Consider the following 23,075-nt stretch of genomic DNA (forward strand, 5'->3'; position numbering starts at 1 on the left):
AATGCATCAACTGAAAGAGGTGGTTTGTCTCCACTGTTTCTCTGGTCAGCCCTGATTGCTGTGCTCTGAGAGTAATGCTGTCTTCACGTGCTACCGGAAATTTGATAATTCTCATTTCTGAAGTCGTGATTATGAGCTCATTTCATTCAAGTTTTGGAATGGGAGGGCATTCACGCACAATTTGTATCTAGGATAATTCCGAGAGCATGTAAAGGCAGCATAAGCAGCATTGTACCATCACCAACATGCCACCCCACCCCTGAAGGACACGCAGCCTCATACACCCACCCAACTGATACTGAAAATTAATACATGTGTACCTGTACTTGTTGCCTCAACTGTAAATTATGCTATATATGTAGGGTTGAGTAAATATATAGTTTTTCTGATTAATTGTGAGTGTTAATCTATGCCACTACAGCTAAATGAAGGAAAAACATAATTTACTCAAATTTGCAGTAAAATTTAACACATTAAAGGCACAATATGTAAATTTTTTTGCAGTAAAATATCCAAAACTAGGCCAGTGTAATGTATTTTGTTCAGTTGAGAACTTACAATATTCCAAATGTTTCCAACTATTTGTAAATTGTGAGAAAATCGCTATTTTAACCAAGGATATGTGACGTGTAAGGGAGTCGCCTGTCAATGGCGTCATATCCGCGTTACTCTCGGTTTCCGGTTTAATTTTGTAGAAATAACAAAAGGCGTGTGTCACGTTCGTCTCTCATTAGCAAACGCTCCAGCGGCCTCGTTCAGCTCCAACAGCACTTGCCCTGCTCTGCTTCATACTACAGTAACGTTAATAATCTCATCCATGTCGGTGCCGATAGCCTAGTGGTTAGTGCGCTGACACATGGTGCAAATGCGTTCACGGTGACCTGAGTTCGATTCCTGTCTCGAGGTCCTTTGCCGATCCTGCCCCCTCTCTCTGCTCAATGCTTTCCTGTCTGCTGTCTACTGTCCTATCTGAATAAAGGCACAAAAAGCCCATAAATATAAGTAAAACATATTTTACCATGAATATGATTTCTGCTCGAGTCCCATCCTGATTCTTTTCCACCGGCTGTGAGGTGAAGATGACATCTCCCAAGAATCCGCGCTCAAACTCATCATCAAGCTACGCCTTTGTTTTGAATAGGTGACCTCTAGCGGCGAAAAATGTACATGTTGTAGGTTTAAGAGAAAATGTACCATGAAATATGGAAATAATGGTGTCCTTGTTGGCTTTATGCAATAAGGATACAGTGCAACCGGTCCAGTTCACAAACCAATGACTGGTTAATTTTAGTGAACCAAAAACATACAGCACAATCAGTGTAGTCCAATTTGTGAACTAATCACTCTTTTAAACTAGCTCTTTGTAGGGAATCAAAAAAAAAAAAAAAAAAAAAATTCAGGGCAAACAGTGTAGTATGATTTACGAACAGATTACTCTTTAAAACCGGTTCAATTTAGTGAATCAAAAACATACAGCACAACCACTAAAAATCTTAGTGGGAATTGAATACGAATCTAAAATGTATCTGAATCAAATCAAATTAAACAAACATTGAAACTGAATCAAATCCACAGCTTGTGAATCAGTATAGTTCTATGATTCTATATAGATATCCAGATGTATTACAATGCATAATCATTTGTTTATAATGTTGGATTGTCATTGTTTATTCATATAGAAAGAGAGAGAGAGAGAGAGAGAGAGAGAGAGAGAAAGAAATGGTTACTTAACATTTCAGCCCTGCTGCAGTTCTCCTGGAGGCATCATGTTTGCTGAAGTATGTTTGTATTCACTCTACATCCACCTGGGTGTCTGCAACAATCCTAAGCTGAAAGAAAAAAAAAAAGAAAAAGAAAGATTATTTTGACACAATAATTTATGTTAACTGACTAAAGAAGGGATTTTTTTATTATTAATTTCAGTATTAATTTTAAAACAAATTACAGGACATATAATTACTTAATTTTTAATTTATCTTCTGGTTTAAAAAATGTTATTTTTATTTAGTTTTTATGTCAAAAACAGCCATGCTTACTGCCCAAGCCACAAACACAGGTTAACTCTCAGTAATCCTCTACTTTATTGTTTTGCCCGACTGCTGCAGGCACTTCATATGTTTCAAAGAAAGATTATGTCATGAAGCTTTTGCCTTAGAGTGGTTTTCCTTTCTATTCTTGGTGTAAATCAAGTCACATCCCAGCCGTCTGAATCACCAGGTCTCGTCTGTCTAACACCTATAGTACAATATCATGCAATCCATTAGAGAACTTTTTGAAGTTGCTTTTGCCGGTCCTTTTACATCTTTCGAAAGTGTTATATTCGTTTCGCCTCAAAGGGGAAAGTGAAGCCATATGCTGATTTCCAAATATCTCGTCGCAGTGAATGGCAGACTTCAACACATTAACATTTTCACATGCAGACCGAATCTATAAAAATAGCTCATTCTGACAACTGATGCCTGCGTTTCTCCTTCGCTTGCTGTAACTTTTCTTCAGCCCCACAAACACATTGGAGAACATTTAATACATGTGCTTTCAAGTGTCACAGAGTTTCCTCTCAGGTGAGAGTCATGTAAAATAATAGTGGATGAAGCTCAGGAGATTTCAGCCCCCCAATCTAATCCCATAAGCCAAGTGTATGACCAGAAATGAGGTCAGGTGAAATCTCTTCCTCTACAAAAACCAATTTACAGTTTATGAGTGGATAGAACACACCAAGACCCATGGAGTTCCAGCAAATCGAGTTTGTGAGAGCAGGTTTCTCACCTTACTCAAAAAGACGGTCAAGCGGCCACGGTCAAGTGCTGTGGTCGTGTATCTAATGAGACTGAAAAGAAGCAGACTGACTGTGTGTGAAGTGACGAGGCCAAAACAAATTAAAGAGCTCTCAATGTAAAGTGAGTGAAGTGAAATAGACTTGCAGAGAAAATAGACTTCTTTCATGCATTCCAATGATGGCACCTCAGCGGTCAAATTATCAGACTGGATGCAGGCGGCTCTGCACACACGGCAGGGTTGATGGGGTCTGAAGGTGGTCTCCTTTGCTCCCCCTGTGCCTCTCAGATACTGCGTTTGGACTCTGAGCCCTTTCTTCTCACAAAGGAACTGAATCGCAGCAAGCTCCATATGGATCTCCGCTCACCAGAGAAATGAACCATCGCTGTCAGACGCCATCTGATGGAAGGAGCACAGGGGAAATCTTAAAATTACTGTGTTTTCCCCTCTCTTCTATGATAAATTATATGTGGTTTTTCATCAGCAATGCAACGGATTGTCTTTCAAATACCCTTATTGAGATGATATCCCTACCCATCTGTCACAACTTTATGCTGAATCCCCCACTGTGGGTATGGCAAAACAGTTTTGACATTGAAGTGTTTGCTGCACAATAAAGCATTTAATAATGTTCATTAATAAGTGAATGGATGAGGATAACTGCCAAACTACCTGTTATTGTGGTAGAGCTCAGAGTCCCACGCTTTTCCCTAAGCAAAAACAATCACACTTTTGTTTGCATATCATGGTGGACATTTTCAATGACTTTCTGTTTTTTTTTTTTTTTGGTTTTTTTTTTAATGAGATAATTGTATTTTTTATCTCCTATCCAGAAGTGGAGGCTCCCTTTCAGTTAAATTGAATTGAATTGGACACATCCCACAGGAAGTTGAATTTGAATGTACTGAATTACATTTGAAAGAAAATTCAAAGGGTAATGGCATTCTGTGAAATAGCATGATATTCAACCTTGATCCATAAAATGAGAGTCAAAAAATATGTAAAAAAAAGCCAGCAAATGGGTTAATGTATAAAACCTAACAAGCTTTATCAAAATAACCCAACATGTGTCCAATATTTACCCAGCGCTGTAAATATTACAAGCTTCTGGCGCGACAGCCATACGCATTTGATTTACGTCTAAAAAGTGTTAACTTCTGTGATGTAGTACACAATGCCATGATGTTCTATGCCATGTGCGTAGTACGCCATGTCATTGTGTACTATGTCGCAGAAGTTAATGCTTTTTAGACGTAAATCAAATCGCGCCAGAAGCTCATTATTTTACTTTAGAAAGTTTTAAAGTTGCCATAGAATTTAAAATTGAATTTACCTTGGCACAGTTGAATAACAAGAGTTCAGTACATGGAAATGACACAGTGAGTCTCAAACTCCATTGTTTCCTCCTTCTTATATAAATCTCATTTGTTTAAAAGACCTCCGAAGAACAGGCGAATCTCAACATAACACCGACTGTAACATAACAGTCGGGATCATTAATATGTACGACCCCAATATTTGCATATGCCAGCCCATGTTCAAGGCATTAGACGAGGGCAGCCAGTATTAACGTCTGGATCTGTGCACAGCTGAATCATCAGACTAGGTAAGCAAGCAAGGACAACAGCGAAAAATGGCAGATGGAGCGATAATAACTGACATGATCCATGATAACATGATATTTTTAGTGTAAATTGTCTTTCTAAATGTTCCGTTAACATGTTGCTAATGTACTGTTAAATGTGGTTAAAGTTACCATAGTTTATTACTATTGCACTGTTTTATAGTCAAGAGCTCGGGGGCAGGGAGTGCGAGGATTTAAAGGGGCCGCAGCCTGAATTGGCGCATATTTAATGATGCCCCAAAATAGGCAGTTAAAAAATTAATTTAAAAAAATCTATGGGGTATTTTGAGCTGAAACTTCACAGACACATTCAGGGGACATCTTGTGAAAAAACGTTCTAGGGTACCTTTAAATAAGGATATTTGTCTAACATAAATGCATCGATTCACTTCAGAAGGCCTTTATTAACCCCCGGAGCCACGTGGAGTACGTTTTATGATCGATGGATGCACTTTTTTGGGCTTCAAAATTGCATCATCCAATCACTTCCATTATAAACCTTGAAAGAGCCAGGATATTTTTAATATAATTCTGATTGTGTTTGGCTAAAAGCTGATAGTCATATACACCTATGGCTCATGGGTGAGTAAATTATGGGGTAATTTTCATTTTTGGGTGAACTATCCCTTTAACCCAGCCTTTTTTGGAGGAAGTGTGGCTTTGGAGAGCGCTCTGAAAGGAGGGTGGGATTTTACATGCTTTCAATGCAAGCCTGCTATTGCTAGCCTCTGCGAAATTGCCTACCCTAGCTTTAAATGACTAACTTGTAATAATAATAATAAAAAAACCTTATCTAATCTAATTTTTATTACCATTTTTACAAATGTGGATGTCCCCAAAAGGATTGTTTGTCAGATTTATCTTACCCTACCCCTAAACACAAGCCTCAAAAAAATTATGCAGTTTCATTTTCTTTAGTATAATTTATAAGCTGTTTTTCTAATGGGGATCAAAAATGTCCACGAAATGTCAAAAATTTCTGGTATTGCCATCCTTGTGGGGACATTTTTTCCAAACAACACAGGGTTTACCAGAATCACACGCACACACACACACACACACACACACAGAGAGAGAGAGAGAGAGAGAATACTCTGCTAATCTACATCACTCAAAATGACATGAAGCACAGATGTTATTTGAGGTGAGGTAAAACCTGGTCTTGATTTTATTACTGCCAGTTGACAAAAAAAACAAAAACAAAAAAAACACAATGTTGTTTTTAAAATACTTACATATTGTACTTTGAAATATCACTGCAAATGTTATGTTTTTAGCAAGAATGCTCATTTTTGTTTGTATTAATTAAACTTCTTTACATGTGGTTTCAGTTATCAGATCATTCAATGTTTTGGACTTCTTTTACTAACCCTTCACTGTGATCGGATTCACTGGATGTTAATACCAGGTGTAAAAAGGGAATATATGTTCACATCTGTCTCTTTCGATACACTATGTGTGTGAGTAGTTTAGAGATCACAGACCGTATCCAGCAGAAGCTTGACTCACACCTGGAGGCCTGGATGATCTCAACGCCTTTGGCCTCTACTGAAGATTGCAGGACTTTAGAGACTTTCCACCCCCACACTTGGACCCCCCTCACTCAAAAAAGAGTCTCTCTGTTATAGCCCACCATGTGTTGTGAGGATTATCTCTTAGTCTAACTCAGGATGGAAGCTGGCCATGCCATCTGCTCCGAGGATGATCAGACTCGGGGATTCACGCCAATGCCTGACCGGCAGTAAATTAAGGTAACGTGTTTGTGATGAGGAAATCCAGAAACACAAATAACAACACTCTGTATTGCCCAGTGCGTTTTAGCCACACCATTAACATGCTCAACGGCTTTGCATACCTGAGTTGTAAGTAAATGGAAAGCAGGACCAGGATTAGAGTCTCAGTTGATGGTCCAATTACAGAAGATAATGGTGGCTTGTTTAACTACTTACTAGGGTGCAGGCAGAGGTATTTAGCAGTTGTGCGCATATTGTGTACTGTTTGATTGTGTTGCATCTTGATCTAAACTACCCAGGGTCAGCACACTTTTACTCCATTAAGCATAGATGGCTTTAAAAGCCATTTTGCTGTTTACACATTGAATGTTAATCTGTTTTCACCTCAAGCGCTTCCTTTTATGTTCGCCTGCTCAAGCTGAATGATGTGCCTGTGGTTGAGTTCTGTGAGATTCTTGGACCATATTGGGTGTTTCTAATAATAATAATAATAATGCACTGAAATTCCCTGATGTGAGAAGCTTCAGATGGACATTAACACGTTTCATGATATGTGACTTGAGAATGGCTGCAGGGCTGTTCACCACTGAATGTGCCTGTTAAGATGATGTTGAAAATTAACAAAATATTGAAGGCAAATTAAATTTCTTATTTTTGTTCTTCAAATTAATAAGTGGTTAAATTTTAATATGTATTTAATTTATTAATATATAATTTATTTATTTTTTTATTGCCCTAAACTTTCATCACCACTAAGAAATTTTAATATGTATTTATTTTATTAACATTAAAGGTGCCCTTGATTCAAAAATTGAATTTACCTTGGCATAGTTAAACAAGAGTTCAGTACATGGAAAAGACATACAGTGAGTCTCAAACCCCATTGTTTCCTCCTTCTTATATAAATCTCATTTGTTTAGTCGGGGTGTACGCCCCAATATTTGCATAATGCCAGCCCATGTTCCCAACATTATAAAAGGCATTAGACAAGGGCAGCCAGTTAACGTCTGGAGCTGCACACAGCCAAATCATCAGACTAGGTAAGCAAGAACAACAGCGAAACATGGCAGATGGAGCAATAATAACTGACATAATCCATGATAGCATGATATTTTTACTGATATTTGTAAATTGTCTTTCTAAAAGTTTCGTTAGCATGTTGCTAATGTACTGTTAAATGAGGTTAAACTTACCATCGTTTCTTACTGTATTCACGGAGACAAGAGCCGTCACTATTTTCATTTTTTAAACACTTGCAGTCTGTATAATGCATAAACACAACTTCATTCTTTATAAATCTCTCCAACAGTGTAGCATTAGCCGTTAGCCACGGAGGACAGCCTCAAATTCACTCAGAATAAAACTTCAACATCCAAATAAATACTTTACACATAATTCGAAGCATGCATACAGCATGCATGACGAACATCTTGTAAAGATCCATTTGAGGGTTATATTAGCTGTGTGAACTTTGTAAATGCGCTGTAATATAGTCGACAGCTGGTGTGGCAGGGAGCACGCGATTTAAGGGGGCGGCGCCGAGTGTAAATCAGTGCATTGTTAATGATGCCCCAAAATAGGCAGTTAAAAAAATTTATTTAAAAAAAATCTATGGGGTATTTTAAGCTGAAACTTCACAGACACATTCAGGAGACACCTTAGACTTATATTACATCTTGTGAAAGAACGTTCTTGGACACCTTTAATATATCATTTAAATATTAATTAAGTAATTATTTTAATCATTTTAATAATTAAAGCAGAATCTTTATTTTATTTTATTTTTTTATTTCATTTTATGTTTTTGCCATAAACTGCTGCTACTGCATTCAAGCGATTCTACATTTCGTTGCTTGATTTCTATTTCGGCAGTGCAACTCAGTGCAACAAGCACATACATGCAAGAGATCTGTAAAACTTTGTGAACAACATATTGGTTACTCCAACCTTTAACCTTTGTGAATAAGCAGAACAACTGATCACACAAGTGTAATCTAATAAATCTTCCCAATCAAAAATTCATGTATGCACCCTAAAGCCTCTTTCCCCCGTAAAGACTTCAAAAGTCTTTTAAATTGGGTCAATCCACATCTCACACATCAAAAGTTATTAACATAGAGTGTTTCTGTTAAAAATAAACCAGTAGGAAAAGTGAATTAGCGAGAACACTTTAAGATTTCGAGAATATATCAACTTTCGATGTTCATGAGCGAGGTGAAAACAAGTCAACGTAACAAAAATCCGTCGGCTCGCTCATTGAAAAGCTTTATATCCCCTGAACACAGCAAAGCTGACTACGCCGACTATGTTTAGCACTGGTGGGACTCGCATTAATCTGGCAATTTAAAGGGGGAGGAGAGCCAATCTCTGGGAGGGATGTAACGGCAGACGAGCAGCCCGACACCCACAGGCACCCTGTACCGAGAGCATCAGTCCTGAGCGCACATGAGCATTACAGCAGCCAGCCTCTCTCTCTCGTTCTCTCTCTCTCTCTTCTCTGTCCCCTTGACACTGCAGGGGTGAATACTGAATTCAGCAAGTGCTTTGCTCTCCCCCTCATTCTGTTTTCACAGAGCTCTGCACAATGCTCAGATGAGAAAGGGAGAAACGGTGTGTTAGAGAGAGAGAGGGCAAGTTAAAGAGAGCCAAAGAGAGAGCGAGAGGGCGAGCGCATTACAGAGAGTGATTGAGGAGAGGACCAGAAACGTGTGCAAGACCGAAGAGTTTATTGCAATAGTGACTGGAGGTCTGGATTGTGCAGCTTTAATCCTCGGGAGACTTTGTGGGACGTTTGGAAGGTACGTGCCAATTTCTGTCTAAACAGACTGTTGTAAAGTGACCACAAAGAGAATTTCTTTCAGATTAAATGTGAAGTGAAAACAAACTATAGCTGTGAAAAGAACTGAATTGCCAATGGGGAGCTTCTGCAGTTGTTGTGCGATCGTCATTCAGAGAATTTGAGTCTGCCACTTTTTATTGCTACTCTGGAATGAGACACATCCGTTAAAGACAAGCGCTCATATAGACATGCGTAATGTGTGAGTGTGTTATTGAGATCTAACTGAAGCATGTGATGGGCAGCTTGCGGACATTAAGCAGATGCTAGGGGTCAGTTCTTGGAGATGCACTGGTAATAGGTTAAATATTTATTCTAAGTGAGTGCTGTTATGAATAAGAAATGATTTGCGATGAATTTCTTCCGATATTTAAGTATAATTTACTGTATATATGTAGAGGGATAGTAATAAATTCTGTCATCATTTACTCACCCTCATGTTGGTCTAAATCTGTATGATTTTCTCTCTTCTGCCGAACAAAAAAGATGATACTTTGAAAAATGTCTCAGAGCTTTTTTGTCCCTGCAATCAAAGCCAATAGGGTCCCCATTGACTTTCAAAAAATCTTTGTGTTCCACAGAAAAAAGGAAGTCATACAGTTTTGGAAAGATATGAGAGTGAGTAAATGACTTTTCATTTTGGCGTGAACTGTCCCTTTAAGATTTCACACAGAAAGATTGCGTATGGTTCAAAGATCTTCATGAATTTTAACATCAGGCGTTTTATCTTCAGAGCGACGGGGTTGGAAAGCAAATTCGGAATAAAAATGGCAAGTTGTACTGTCATACTGTCAGTGCAGAACCTTGTTTCAGGTATCAAACAAAGAAGTTAACTAAACAAATAATGACACTGCTCAAGCCAGAGGGGACAAAAGACTGTACAGAGAGATCCCATAAACTAAATCTGTCTGAAATCTTCAGTCATTTCCTTTAAACTACATTTAGAATCACAATGTCCTGCCCAAGCATCAGTATACTGAGTTGCCTCATGCCACTCTATATAACAATGATGGATGATTCTATGTTTGAAAGGGCCCCTAAGATGGACTAGACTGTTATTGTGTTTGATTTTTTTGTATTCCTGTGTGTTTGTGTAATTACCCCATTGTTTGCATATTAAAAACAGTGGAATGTACATATTTGCATTTGACAAAGAAATCTATTCAACATTGTTTTGGTGCTAAATTAACACACAATAACATTTGTTCTCCATTTCCCATTGGCACAGCTTTCAACATCTCACCTCGGCTGATAATAGTCCACATGGAAAGCCATTGTTCATGGTCTTAACATCAGTCATGTGTGTTCAGACCTTCAAACGGCAGTACATCAGTGCCTAGGTTGCTCTCTTGGGCTTCATCTGGAAGGGCCAATAACTCTGTGAATATGAGATTAGACACAGCGTTTCATTGGATCTTAGACTCAGAGGACAACAGCACAATTAAACACATCTCTTTATTTACCACAGTCTGCATTAATGTGGCTGCTAAATACAGAATGAGAGACACGCAATGAGGAAGAGGTAGAGAAAAGTGAGATATTTAAAAATATACTTATGTTTTTCCCTATTTTTATTTTTTTATTTTAATTTTATTTATTTTACATTTATTGTTCATAGACAAGAATAGATTCATAGATGCAATAAATAAATAGTTAATTCGGGAAAAATTCAATATGTATATTTTCTTTCTTCTGCATAATTTGTAAAGGGGTAGTTCTACCAAAAATGATTCTGTCAAATTCTGTCACCTTCATGTCTTTCCAAACCTGTATGAATTTATTTCTTCTGTGGAACAAAAAAAGAAGATTATATACTGTATAGTACCAGTTAAGTACCAACTAGGTCTTAGTACCAATCAGTCTTTTGCTGGATGTTGGTCAAAATTCGATATCGGCCATGAAACTCAAGGTATGATAAATCACTCTACTGTTCCAAACACAACAGAATAAGAAATCATCATGACACTGTGCAGGGTGTATATGGAACAACTAGCTTTCAAGGGCCATGAATGTCTGCTCTTCCAAAACCATGAGGGAATTAATGCTCAAATCAACCTGAATCATAACCAGGTTATAAGAACAAACACTTCAAAAATTCAAAAATACATGTACGTGCCAGAAATTTAATTTGCAGCAAAAGCCGTATTTACATAATATATTGTACTTTTAATAACAATTTATTTAACTACACAAGTAGACATTGTAGTTTATTTTGTGTTCCCAAATGTGGTACGACCAATAAAAATCGGGACTCAAAATTTAATTTAAACCAGAAAATAAAAAGGGTATTACGTAAAAGGAACAATAAATGTTTTAGATTCTGGACTATTTTATAGATTACTAATCTAATAAGCAATTTTGTGATATTGATCTTGTGAACTACTTGTACAGACAGTAGAAAGTTGAAGCTCCTTGATGCTCTTTTGATCATTTTAAAACATGCTGAAGAACATCAGGTTTGACAAACTTGTGGAGTTTATGGAGCTCAAATGATGTCATTAAAGCAAAAGAGGAGAAAACCAAACACTAACTTGTTAATCTTTCAAATCATTTCAAAAATCAATTTGGAAAAAATTATAATAAATATAGTTTGTAGCATGTATCTATACACATGCTTTGTGTACAATGATAGAGAAAAACCCTTTCATCTACAGCAAAAAACAAGCAAAAACAAAACATTCTTATCATGTCAAAGAAAAAAAAAAAAACATTGCAGCAGCTAGAAGCTCAGTTAAATAAAAACATTTGCAAGTGTGGGTGCTGAAAATCATTCAGCCTTGGGGAGGAAAGAGCACACTTGGCCAGCACATGAGAGAAAAAATAAGAAGCAACAAGAAGCATTTTTATTCACCATAGTAAGATTTCTCCAATGTATACCTTTTTCTAAAAGTGCCCCATTCCCCTTTTTAAAGGTTCCCAATTTTGGTCTCCTACAATAGGTTAACATGCATCAAAGGTCAAAAAACACTTTAATTTTCTCATAATATATATTGCATTGCAGCATCATCTATTTTCTCACAGTATGAAACAGTTCGATAAAGGATTTCATCTCTCACCACTCCTTTCCGAAAGCCTACCTTGCTCTGAATTGTCAGATGGCCTAGTCTGTTGTGATTGGTCTGTCACTTACAGCATGTGTCAGAAATGAAACGTCCATAACCATATGTAAATTTCAGCTCTGGATGCTTCCTCAGCACTTGTATAGGTTAAACAGTGATACACGGTGATAAACAGTACACGGAATACAAGTGATATGAGCGATGGCATCAGTTTTACCATATCAATTCCAACCCAAGTTCAAGTTTAGAATGGGTCAAAGTAGACGTTGAAGAGCATAAGTGGGCATTATGTCACAAAACTAAATTTGTTCATGCAGGAAGTAAGGCTGGAAATACTGATGACTCAGGTAGGGTAGGGCTGCATGCTTAATCACAATTAACCTGAAATCGCACTTAAACCAATTTGACTTATTACGATAATGAAATCTTTTTTAATGCGCAGGTTGTCAGTGAAGCAATGCTGCTTTATCTGAAAGCACTTCGAGTTTGAGTCACTTATAAAGTGCTTTTGAAAAAGCAACATGCGTCAAACAACTTTCCAAACATTAGAAGCATTTATGAACCTGTTGTCCAACAAAAGACAACATTTAATAACATGTTTTTGCTCCAAACTCACTTCATAACGACAGTTGAGCATGTGAGATGATGTGGCTTCTTACACAGAATAAGGCACAAAACATATTATTTCATAGTATTCTATACAGTGATAAAGTCTATGTCGATTAGCACTGAAGTATAAAAATACTTTATTATCATGAAAATACCCAGGAAGGCTAGAAGAACTCAGAAACACCATATATTGTCATAGTCGTGTGTTTATTAGTCATGTTTAATCAAAGTGTTTCAATCGTCTGTTTATTTAGCTACTACAGTGACAGAATGACGCCCATAGGGCTTTCCTGGAATGTCGTGAGTTATAGTACTTCTACGGGGCATTTTGGAGTTTCTATGCGAGAGCACCCTCTGGCTTTAAGGAGCAGCATTTACTGTTGATTACAGATGCTTCACTGACAAGTGTGCGGTTTAATTTCGATGAATCGTGCAGTTCTAGTTTCAGGCGGAATCTGGTTCTTTCTTTTGGGAGATTTATTGTGCACTTTGATTTTTGAAACTTTGCAGTCCTTTTACATTTACAAACAGCTAAATTACACACTACAAGAAAGGTAATATCAGAAAAAAAACATAATAAGGGCACTTTAATTTATAACTGATCAATTCCGATGTTCACAAAGTCTCATTGCGAAAAAGGATGGTCATTATGAATAGATTGCAGGCACAATTAAGCAATTTGTAAGGGTTTAAATATCGGTGAAGGCTCACACCGAAGTGAGATGAACAGATGTTTGGTCAAGGCTGAATGATATAAAACTCCAGTTTGTAATAAATACCCCCACCCCCCACTCACTAATTAATCATGCTAATAGAGTGCCTCAGGGATGACGCATTTTTGTAGGCAAAACCCGGAAGCGAGTTGGCATTTTAGGACTTCCGGTTCCAACGCCGTAAAGTCTCTGGGTTTTTTGAATGGGTTTTTGCTAAATCGCCTGAAATAAGGTTTGTGGTTAACAAAGCCTCTAAATACTTTCATGTTTTGATCTATGACATAAAACACACCAGTTATAACCCACTTGTGATTTTTTAAACTTTTACTGTGTCTTAAAATCGGCGGTTGCTAACAAGTTGCTAAAAGGGACTACTTCCTTTGGCGGGGACTTTAGACGTCATCATTAAAAACGGGACATTTGGACAGCATTTTTCTCATGAAAAAGTAGAAAAGTATTCATAGCAGCACAGATCATAATCAGCGAGCATGTTTTTAAATAAAGTTGTTTTTTAAATACAGTTTGAGGAAGCTTGGTGGTGACGACGTTGATCCGCGACCATGGTGTGCTGTAGTCCGTTTAGAGCCTACTGTTAGCTTTTTATATCTGACGACTTTATTTAGGCTTCAAAATCTATAAATGTTGTATTAACTTGTAAAGATTACCTTGATAGAGAAAATATGTAAGTGTCATAACCCTTTGTTAAACACAGAGCTTATTTTCTGCGATTTTCCAAAAGTCTATGGGAAAAATGCATAGGCTTTCAACCGAGGGAACCCGTGCGCCGCTAACTTCCGGGTTGGCCTACAAAAACGCGTCATCCCTGAGGTACTCTATAGAATGGCATTTGTGACGTACATATGTCTATGCTCTTGTGTTTTATATACATATTATTATATTAGGAGTTTCTGTGTTATCTGGGGAGTATTAGTCATTAGTATAAATTCACTCTATTTAAAATTTCAAAATTTTTTCTGTACAAATAACCTTATTGCGTATAAAATTTCACTTTTCTCACCCCTATGGGTAAATGTTAATGCAACCTCTAAATATGATGATCACTCATGCAAGAAAGAGAGCAGTAGAGCATGAGAGGGCAGACATACATATAATAATACTAGAAAAAGAACACCGAGTTCAGAAACCCATGTGCTCTAAAGTCACGAAATGCACAACATGCATGCACACCCACGCATCTATTTTCAAAATACCCTGAGAATCAAAAGACTTGGCCCTGTGAAGTGCACTTCTAAGTTCTGCTGGCTAACCATGTTGTGTCTGCCATGCCCTCTTGTTGTGCACAAATAAAAAAGGGATTTGAATGTTTTCTCTGAGGGGCTACAGTCAGCCAAGGGCAGTTAATACATGAGGCAATTTATCCAATTTCAGAGAAGGTGTCAGGGCAGAAGGAATGAATAAATCCACAATGTGGTAAACAAAACTAAAACAATAAATAAATAAATAGATAGATAGTATACCATGTTTAAAAAAAATCAACAAAGGCACATCTTTAAATGTACTTTGACATGTTACACTGTTGCCTTACCCCACTATACATAACTGTGAAGCACCAACAGACCTTATTCAGGGTAGATGCCATTTTTTAATTTAATGCATTCAGTATATTGTTCTGTCTTAAGGTTCTAGCTCTTATCTAATATTTACAACCCATGTTTTCAGTTTCTTGTCAACTGGAAATTTGCAGAAATACATATTTGACATGTTTCTCTGGCTGAACACTCGATAAACAACAGTACAATACATTGACTCTTATCTATCCCTCAAAACCATATTTCCGCTTGTGTCAAATAAAAATATGCTTTTTACCCTGATGTCTATTACTCTTGAATATCATAGTGCTTTGGAGGAAAAATTACCAATATTCTCTCTAAGACTCACACACTTTGCAAGTTAGTTTACCATTTACTGAAAGAGTATCCTCTGAATGACTTGTAAAAAAGAAATACTGTATTGCAACAAGAAGCTGTGTTATTCTAACCAACAAGATTTACAAATGCTTTTCAATAAACAAGAAATAACATAAAATAACCTACAGTATGTCTATTTTTTGGTCAATGAAAATAGATCCAAAAGAAGTCAAATCACCGAATGCGTATCCAAGCAACACGCCAATGTTAGGTGCGCCACAATTCACAACTTACGCGCTACAGAGTGCTGCAGTGATAATGTATTTTTGTAGGCCAACCTGGAAGTTAATATCACCATGGTTCCCTTTTGGATTATTGCCGAAAATAAGCTCTGTGACCAAAAAAAGTTTATGATTTTTACACGTTTTGTCCATCATGATAATCTTTTTCTTCACAAGTGAAAAAACAACTTTTGGAGTCTAAATTCAATAGGGAGAAGTAAAAAGTTAAACATAGGCTATCATTTAACTACACCATGGTCGCAAGGCATCAATGTCACCACCATTAAGCTTCCGTCAACTCTTTCAGTCTTTATTTAAAAAACTTTTTTCCCTGAAAGTTTGAGTTAGAAGAGTTTGGAAGGGCACGATTATAAACACAATAAGGCTGTACTGTAACACCGACTTGTAATTCACTTGTTCACACTTACATATAATCTGCTGTCTGAGGAGAGGGCTCCAAGCTCGGAATTTGGCCTGAACCCAGAGTACTCCCCTATCCCTGGTTGGGATAGGATTAATAATGGTTGGGAGAGGAAGGAGTTGGGGTGAAGGAGGGATGCTGGAAAACTGTTTTGGAACTGAGGTAATTCAGCTATATATGCCTCCTCCTGCACTGATAGTTTTTCTGAACGTGCTCCTCCCGAACTTTGTTAATAAAACATCATGTAGTAAGATCAGTTTACTTGTTCAGCGTGATGAAATTTAATATCTATATTTAATATTAACTTCTGTAGTCCCATCTAGCTACTTGTTAGCAACTGCATTTTTTTTCAAGATAAGTAAAATCTTTAATAAAAATCACAAGGGGGCAAACTGATGTATTTTATGTAGTTGAATAAAACGTGGAAATATCATTTAAAGAACCCAATTGAAACCGGAAGTGCTAAAATGCTAACTCATTTCCGGGTTTTGGCCTACAAAAATAAGTCACCATTGCAGCACTCTATTCTACTATTCTAAAGGGACATGGTGACGGAAAAAAATTGTCAATGCTTTTGCGTTCCTTTACAAATGTTTTGTGTTCACCTGAGAAACTTTGTGTTTGCTCGCAAAATGTTTGCGTCCCCGATAAACTTTGTGTTTGCTCATAAACCATTAGATTTCTTTGTTGTTAGTTATTTTTTCTTTCTTTTTTCAGCAGGGTGTTTTGTGAACCTAGTCAATGAACAGCAATGTGACACAAACTATTTTGATTTGTGCTTTATTGTGTGTACTGTTGCTTTCCCTTTTTGCTTGCAAACTCTTTTTGATTGGTTGTTCAGTTGAGGCTACTTCCATGGTTGATAGTAGTAGCCAGACCTTTATAATTCTATTTATTTACTGATATGACGAAAATGCGCATGGACAAATGAATAAAGTTAGCCGTTTCCATCCCAATGTAGTAATTAAAGGTGGGGTAGGATTTAGGCAATTGCTGAGAGGCTAGCAATAGGGTATGTCGAACGTGACATGACCAAACCGGAAAACTGGTCTCATTACATCCGCTTGACAGAGAAAGTGTTAAGAGCAGTATGAACTGACGGCATATCTATGGACTTTTAAGGTAATCAGCGAAACTACCTAGTTCACATTGTTATATGTGTTTCATTCTATTAAATATCTAAACATTAAGTCTGAAGAAGAAAAATGAAAAAAAAAAAAAAAGCTTTTAAATATCAGTCTGCATAATATTAAGTTATCTTGAATAAAACAACTAATTTTTTTCATGAAGCATATACAAAAGACCTAAACCGGAAGCGATCTGATCTGTACAGAAAATGGATTAGTTAGATTGCACAAAACCCCAATCAGCTTGTTAAGTCGTGACATAAGGTACACAGTTTCTGGTCCAAGCCTCGATTCATTTCACTTGAGAATGGCATCTCCACGGCCGTTTATGAGTGCTATTTATTCATATTAAACATTTAACATTTTAAAGTTAAACATTTAAAATACTTACAGTCTACACAACACAGCCATGCTCAAGGCGTCAGAAATTAATATTTTAACTATTTATAAAAGATGAATCACTGTCTGGCCATCTGGGATTTTGGTATGGAGATAAAGGTTATGATTATAATTTTTTTGGAAGTATTACATCACATCGTGTGTGTGTATATTAGCACCATTTGTTGTTTTCTTGTGGTATGAGATAGAGCCCCACGAGAGAGTGTTAAATTCCCTTAAAATAACATTACAACAATAATGAACGTAAACAAATTACAGAGCTCTTACTTGTACCAATGGATTGCTGCAGATTCATTTCGCCATTGATAGTGTTGACATGGAAACGCATAATTCCGAGTGTGAGGTGGTGAACAGCTCCGGGTATGGGAACGTCACTGGTTGCCATCTCATAATTACGGTTTTACAACAAGGCTTGAACACAGCATAAGCTCGTTTTAGTTTAGGAGGAACTGTTGTTTGTTTTTGGCGCTCGTTTGCTGTCTGAAGGAGCTGATGGTGTGATGCCTGCGCAAGCAGGGTGCGCGGAGGTATTCAGACCGAACATTTTTTTGTCCTGAGAGTTCCACAAAGGATATGTACGTTTTAATATTTAGACCATTTCTATTATTGATTGCTATCAGGAAGTGAAGAGAGTTTCAACCAGTATAGCAAAAAGTGTTTATAAAACAAATTGCCTATACCCTACCTTAAGACACTTTATGAACTCACTTAGCTGTCGCTATGTCAGCTGTCGAACTGCCAGAGTCGGTTGAATGAGTTATTCACTCATTATAAAGACAGTCACTTGCCTCCACCTACTGGTGTACTGCTGCGCCGTCAATTGCGTATGATAGGTTATGGCGGCTGCCATACCCAGAAAATCCGAAAGAATGCATTATAAATAACACAAATAATCAATATATAAATTATTAAATTAGAATTATTATGAATAATGATAAAATTTAAGAATAATACATGGGTTAGGTATATTGAAGGCCTACATCTCCAAATGTGAGATCTACATCTCCAATCATGTGAGAACTGCCTTTCTGACTGTCTGACAACTGGAGCTCAACAGAGATATTTACCTGAGCGAAGAAAGTGCATACATAAATACTGTAGGCTTCGTGCTCTTTGTCATGTTTTAATAGTCACAACAAAATCAAAATGAACAATTCATGTTTTCATGGAATATTGCAGTGTTTATTATAAGTTATTTATCCGTGTTTACTGGTGTGAGGGCACGTCTCATTCACATGAGATAACAGCAATAGCAGACCACAATGATCCAATCAGTTCCCAATGTACAAAATCAAGTCCCGTCGCCCTACATTTTTTTCTTGATGGAGAAGCAGTCTCTCAGATAATGTTACAAAAGGGAAGAAAAAACTCTGTAACTTCCGTTTCAGGCCGCCTTTAAGCCCAAATGCTAATACGGACTATCCTCTCTATACTGTAGCCTAATCCATGTGTCTAAACTTGTAGGCTTTCAATTGGATGAGCTTTACGGAGCTAACATGATTGGTAATTGGAATCCCCTTTAATCACAGGGGAATTCTCAACTTTACATTGTTGAATGAAGTTTTAAGATTTAATTATATGATTTCCCTCATTTGCATATCTTTCTCTGCTCTGAAGAACCTAGGCACAGTGCTGTTAGGCTTGTAAAACAGTACTGAGAACATATTTAAGAGTATCATTTCATATACACTGTATTTACCATTTCAATGGAGATATGTAAGTGTGTATCTCCCTGTCCTTTCTCTGAGACATCGTTTTGTTGTGTGTCTAGTTTCTGTGTCCACAGCCTCTGCTAACAGGCCTCCATTTCTAACGTGATATGACAGCGCAATTTCAGTGAATCTTCTGGGTGATGCATGCTAGAATGTTGCATGTTTATTCAGCAACAGACCCAGAGAGTAAATTTCACTCACATCACCTTACATCACCTCAGCCAGAATACACCAGTTCATTCATTTGCCACAGACTGGCAATAAACTTTCATAGTCAACAAGAAAAAAAAAGTTCAAAATAATGAGGGCATAGTTTTATTGTGTGATGACCTTTGGTCAGACACTGAAAGTGCTCTTTCTGGGTACACTGCACTTGAGGTCTTTGAGCTTGTTAAGTGTTGAGACAATTGCTGAGGTTTCTCTGTGGGGAATAATAATATTGCTGCAGAGACACAATGTCCTGCCAACCATAAGACATCTCACTACTACGGCACACAAGAGGTCCCCAGGGATTCGTACTGCAATCATTTGCTCTGCTTGGTGGTCTGTCTGGCAATTGATGTTGCACTCATCTCATACTATTTGTTGTCCTGCCCTCTTTATCTACATAGATTTTTTTGCATGTTGCAGCATAAAATCACTTGTAAGTAAAAAACAAAATATAATCTCCCATACTGTCAGACTAGTGCATATTGTAGAAATATTAAACCCATATATTCAGTTGGGGCATAGTATATACTGTAACAGGTATAACATAAGGGTTTGAGAGGGCGGGAGAAAATAAGTCCTGTGAGAGAATGGGGAAATATTGTTTTATCTCATCCCTCCTTTGCCAGTGTTATGAAATCACTGCAATGTGTTTCTCATGTTTTATATTTTATTGCTTCCTACTCATCTGATTTTGGCTAACTAATCCTTACCCTTACAGTTTAAATTGGCTAGTGACGTACTTTTCATTTAATGAACATCTTATATTACACATATAGCTAGATAATATTTATATGCATTCATATTTCTAGTGGCAGATTCTCGATCTGAGACTTTTTTTTTCAACATTTGAAATTGTGTGGTATTGCTTTTATACAACTGTTGAATAAACAAGAAGTTAAAGGTGCCCTAGAAGATGTAATATAAGTCTAAGGTGTCTAGGGTTGCCACCCGTCCCGTGAAATACGGAATCGTCCCGTATTTACAGCCAAAATGACGCGTCCCCTATCAAATCAATACGGGACGCGATTTGTCCCGTATTTTACATAGGTCCATATTATGCAGCATCCCATGCAAATCACCCCACCCGCATTGTGTGAAGACATGTCCTATTCTGCCCCTGATTGGGTAATACTCGCTGCCATCATGGTTTGATTGGTTTGTTTCAGGTTCACGAGTCAGAGGAGGGCGGAACGCCACCTCGCTGGTTCTCTCCTGAGGCAGATAGTGTAATGTTTTTTTTTTTTTTTTTATCACCTGATTGATAACGTTAGATTTCATATGCTGCCTATTAAGAAATAATGTTAATAATGTACATTAATCATGTTATGGTATGATTTGTTTATTAAGGTTAATTTGTACAGTCAGACACATAAGCATTACTTTAATAAGAGATAAGAGATATATATTTAATACATATTTAATCAAAATATAGTACCTATGTGAATAAAATAAACAACTATTTGTTGTGCTTAACCAATTTAAATAATTGCATCATTCAACACTATAGAATTAACAATAGACAATATAAAAATGGAATAAATAAATACATAAATATGTTTACTAACCAATAATAAAAATGTTGTTAAGTGTTTTACTTAAATAAGAAATGTTTGTAGATATTATATCATTTCCAGTTATTTATGTGTGGTTTCACTGTTTGGATGGTGTTACTGCAAACAATGACAAATATTTTAGCCAAAATCTTTGTTCACAACAAATAACAATTTACAATTTGTTTAATTTATAATTACTAAGTTATGGATCTGTTAATTTAATAAGTTAATAAAATATGGTTCACATCTCACAAGTTCCTCCAAAAGCTTATTTTTTGTGGTCTCAGTCACACTTTGTTGGCCTATGTTTATTATTGTCATAGCTGTATTCAAGATGACCACTTAAGTTGTGATAGCGAGAGACTGCATCTGTTCACACTGATTTCAATAGCAGATATCTTATTATAATGTCCACTGGTATCAATCTTAATATTTTTATGAAAATATGTTTTAAGTTATGATATACCACCACTGGCACGCCATCGGGACTGTGGTCATCGTGGCCCCGAGGGGTGTGGCCCCCGCTGCGGCTGGCGTCCCTTATTTTTCTGTATTGAAGGTGGCAACCCTAAAGGTGTCCCCTGAATGTGTCTGTGAAGTTTCAGCTCAAAATACCCCATAGATTGTTTTTAATTAATTTTTTTAACTGCCTATTTTGGGGCATCATTATGCACCGATTCTTTAAATCCTCGCGCTCCCCACCCCCAAGCTCTCGACTCTATATACATTACATAAACAAACTTCACACAGCTAATATAACCCTCAAAATGGATCTTTACAAAATGTTCGTCATTCATGCTGCATGCATGCATCAGATCATGTGAGCATAGTATTTATTTGGATGTTTACATTTGATTCTGAATGAGTTTGAGGCTATGCTCCGTGGCTAAAGCTAACATTACACACTGTTGGAGAGATTTATAAAGAATGAAGTTGTGTTTATGAATTATAGAGATTGCAAATGTTTAAAAATGAAATTAGCGACAGCTCTTGTATCCGTGAATACAGTAATAAACGATGGTAACTGTAACTACATTAAACAGTACATTAGCAACATGCTAATGAAACATTTAGAAAGACAATTTACAAATATCACTAAAAATATCATGATATCATGGATCATGTCAGTTATTATTGCCCCATCTGCCATTTTTCGCTATTGTCCTTGCTTGCTTACCTAGTCTGATGATTCAGCTCTGCACAGATCCAGACATTAATACTGCCCTTGTCTAATGCCTTGAACATGGGCTGGTATATGCAAATATTGAGGGCGTACATATTAATGATCCTGACTGTTACGTAACAGTTTTTGTTATGTTGAGATTCGCCTGTTCTTCTGAGGTCTTTTAAACAAATGAAATTTACACAAGAAGGAGGAAACAATGGTGTTTGAGACTCACTGTATGTCATTTCCATGTACTGAACTCTTGTTATTCAACTATGCCAAGGTAAATTTAATTTTTCATTCTATGGCACCTTTAAGTTACATTTTATACACAGTATTTCCAGTTTCTTTGTCTTTTGTCTGTTGTCCACATAACCATTGCTTCGAGCAGTACACAGTAGTGGCATTCTAAATGAATCAGATGAGCAAATCATTCAATGACTCACTCATCAAGACATTCATTTCTTTTGTTCTGAATCTGTGTTTTTGAAAGAAGCGTTTGAGTGAATAATTTAATGATTTATAAATACAGTCGCGGTGTTCGACATAGTGTAATATTGTAGCATACTACATACTATTCCTATCGATTCTAAATAAAATATAGTAAGAGTACTATTATGGTATTCTGTGTATAGCTAGTCCCTTGTTTCATTCCTGAACTAATTGATGTTTTTGAGCAAGAGTGATTGAGCAATTGATTCACTGGCGTACCAGTATAACCTGCAGAAATAGTCAGTGAAGAACAGCATTTAATTGTAGCTTTGTTTTAAGTGTGTGGTGGTGGGTGTGTTGTTATTTGTTCTCTTATTGATTTACTGATATGAACAGCTTCACTCAGTAACTTTAGAACCAGCTTGGGATATGTTGCATAAAAAGGAGTGGCAAAGTCTTAAGGTGGCCTTATTTTATATCTTTCCTCCAGTCACAGTATTAAATTAATTTCCATAAAATATTTCCATCTTCTACCTAATCAACATTTTTAAGCTATTG

At 36.9% G+C, this 23,075-nt stretch overlaps 1 protein-coding gene across 1 annotated transcript in view; it reads left to right on the top strand.

The window, feature by feature from the left end:
* Window positions 1–8,389: 8,389 nt before the first annotated feature.
* The window catches only part of cdh12a (cadherin 12, type 2a (N-cadherin 2)), a 51,493-nt gene continuing 36,807 nt past the window's right edge, over window positions 8,390–23,075 (top strand). Inside the window, exon 1 of the mRNA XM_048164109.1 lies at window positions 8,390–8,930. The gene's annotated coding sequence lies outside the window, so the exon portion shown is untranslated. The remainder of the gene's footprint in view (window positions 8,931–23,075) is intronic.

Source organism: Megalobrama amblycephala, linkage group LG17 (genome assembly GCF_018812025.1).
Source record: "Megalobrama amblycephala isolate DHTTF-2021 linkage group LG17, ASM1881202v1, whole genome shotgun sequence".
In the NCBI taxonomy this organism is placed as follows: Eukaryota; Metazoa; Chordata; class Actinopteri; order Cypriniformes; family Xenocyprididae; genus Megalobrama; species Megalobrama amblycephala.